Raw genomic sequence first — 3256 nt, forward strand, 5'->3', positions numbered from 1 at the left:
TGAGATGTTTCGATGGTTGATGGAACGAAGGAGAAGGAATCAGGAAAGGGAAATCTGAAGACGATATCATGAGTGCATGAAAGTATTTTGCTGAGGAATATTTCCTATTTATTGCAAACTAGCACACTGCACATATATGCCTCAGCTGCTGGCAATACTCATACTAAGAGTTTTATCCTCTAACTCAGTTGATATCAACGATTGAAAAAGAATTAAATTCAGACTTGATTTATCATTTAATAAAAGCAAATTGATTACATTTGATATTTTTGTAATTTAGAGCGATTATTTTATATAATTATGAATAGAATTCACCTAATAAAAGGTTCTTTTTCTGTAAATCTGAGTTTTCAGTTCGTTGATAGATAATTAGCTAGAAAAGAATGTGGAATATTATACATTGGATGGCCACGCCCGCAGGTATATATCTCACTATGAGCGCAACCATTTAACAAATGGCTGCGTTGGCTTTTCGCAATGGATAACTAACCTAGTGGTCATAGTGCTATCTTATCGCAGCTTGATGACTTTGCCTTGTTGATAGTTATTTTAACTGTTATGTTTATCCTACAAAAGCATATCAAGATGATGAAAAGTGGAACTATGTTCGATTTTTTTTTAAAAAAAACCACCCATCTATCAATACCGTCAACACAAGACGTACCCCAGGACAATACTAAACTTTGGCTTTTAATTCTATACGCGAATGCGATGCTGGGAATAGAGTTTATACGACTCGGCGGTGCAGGATCCCTCCATTAAACATAAGCACACGAGGCGTCCAACAGAACCAGCGCGTTCGCAAGTCAAACAATGTGCTCCGCTGGGGTCAATAAGCATAAGGCGCTGTCGAACGCAAATCAAGCAGTTCTCCGAGCAAAGTTCTTCAGGCAAAGGACTGCGTCTTGTTTGCTGAGAAGTTTGGCAGCTGCTTAATTTCTGCAGGGTTGCCTCACTTCACATCATGGTTCAGCCTTTCAGTCTGATGGATGTGGGAGTTCCACTACATATATCTCATCTCTTCGCGTTGGAGCGCTCTCAAACCCTTCAGTAACTAACTTAAGATTAACTTGCCTCAAAAGATTTTGAGCGGAAAGCACAAAGCCATTCTGCCATACATCAAGACGCAAGCCATCCTCCTCCACCTTACAACCCTTCTGTATAGTGTGGATACTCCTCGTCTACTGTTATCTACAGGATACTAGTTTTCAAGGTACGGCCGTTCCTATATTTGTGAGGGTCAGAGCTTTAATACCGTCACAGATGTCCAGACAGGCACCAGTTGAGCTCGTCAACAACTGCTCTTGGTCTTCAGTGGATAATGGGACTCCAAGAAAGACCTTTGATTGTGGAAACAGAAATTGCCCAGATTCTGTGAATCATCAACCAAAAAATTGAGAACCGAAGGGATAGGATTGGGGTTGGGATGGAGGGATATAAGAATTGTTCGGATTGTTTTGATGTTCAAGTTGACGTATAACGGTTCTTCATTCAACATGAAGGCTGTGAGATTCGGTTGATACTCTCCGCTTCCTGTCCTGAGTTCTCACGTCTTTTCCGCAGCGATCAGCAGGACAAGATTGCTACTTCAATTGCAACTTTGCCCTCAATGCGTTCGGCATCTGCCGACAACCAACCCCGCGGCGAAGGAATCTACTATCTTGTGATTAGATTTTGCCCCTAAGAATATGATTGCTAAATTCCATTTGTTCCGATCCTTCCCTCGGCTACAATATCTATAGTGATGACACGGCCTTACGCGAGGGTCAAAGAGAAAAGGGAGTGGAGAAGAGAGAATTATTCCTGATAGCCATATGGCAGATGTCATGTTATTTGCCCTTCGACAGATTGCATCTTGAGGCTTTGCTGAGTAATTTGCAATAACTACTCATCCTGCCTCTTGAAGTAGCCCTTGTAGCCCATTTTGCGATGATGTCGCGATCGTTCTCACATAGCTCACTCGTTTATGCGGTCATGGACATGCACACGAAATAGGGAAGCAAAAACGAGTAGACATGTCAATAGTGCTTTGTGAATAAACACGACGACCGAACAAGAATTGCCTGGTGTTACAATGAAGAGAAAACTGTTAACTTTTCCTTCTAAGAAGATGGTTGATATTCTCTATCTGTTCAAGTTACGCTACAAAATGTTCTTTATATCAGTGATTCTTTTTCCATCAGCATCTGATCAGATCGATCTTCTTTCCGATGATTATAATATCACACCGCTCTTGCACAAAGGCGTATTAAATCGCTGGGAAACTTATCGCGGCTTCCAACCATGAAATTGGCTTGAAGAGTGCACTGGAGGGAGTCCCTAGCTTTTTCGCAAACTTCGTCCCAACCGGCACCCTTGGATGAATGAATGTGTCATTACAGTCTGCACTGGGGCTGATATTTCGTTTGCGGCATGCGATCCCTTCGTATTGGCTTAGTTCGCTCTGGAGTTCTGACTTCATTTCTCCGGTTTCAATGCTAGTCAGGAGCTAAAGGAGTACCTGTCCGAGAAATACGAGCTTCCCTGGTGCGCTGTAAATCCATCACTCCCGTGCACCTTGCAGAAGGAAAAACAATGAGACGGGAGAGGTGAAGATGTCCCTGAAATTTCGTCCACCGCATCCTTTCCTTTGCTGTTTGGTGCACCCTCCCGATTTTCTCGTGTCATTTATTCGTTTCTATTGCAGCAGTGCAATAGGGGTCCCTCCAAACCATTTCTGGAACTCATCCTAGCATTTTATCTAAACTGTGAATTTGCATCTTGAAGTTGAAGAACCTGTGGAGACAGACGACAACATGGTTTGGTCATTCCCGCTTCTCCTGTCGTTTTGCATAGTATCAGGTTCCGGTGCTCTGGCTCAAGAAAGGAACCTCTTGCCCCGGCAAATAGACGTCGATCCGCGTCTCACTTGCAAGACTTGCACAGAATGTTTTGGATCTGGATATGTCATCTGCAGCTCAATCGGGTGTTTCAATCCGGAGAGGGGCCAACAGTGCTGTGCAGACGCAGGTCAGTAAATTGGCAAGGGGCGTGATAGGGAGCGCCGGAGCATTCAACCTAAATATCGGTTCTGACAATTCATGATAAAGTAATATGCGTGGCAAAGGACAATAGTTGCTGCGATGATTTCGTAAGTGCCCATCTCTGCGATGCGTTCTCGCATACCCACATCCATATAAAAATGAATGTATGAGGCATCATCTTTTCATCTATTAACCCATCAACTCATAGGGCGGACCAGGCGTAACGGGCACTG

Source organism: Histoplasma capsulatum, genomic scaffold (genome assembly GCF_000149585.1).
Source record: "Histoplasma capsulatum NAm1 scaffold_1 genomic scaffold, whole genome shotgun sequence".
NCBI classification, from domain to species: Eukaryota; Fungi; Ascomycota; class Eurotiomycetes; order Onygenales; family Ajellomycetaceae; genus Histoplasma; species Histoplasma mississippiense.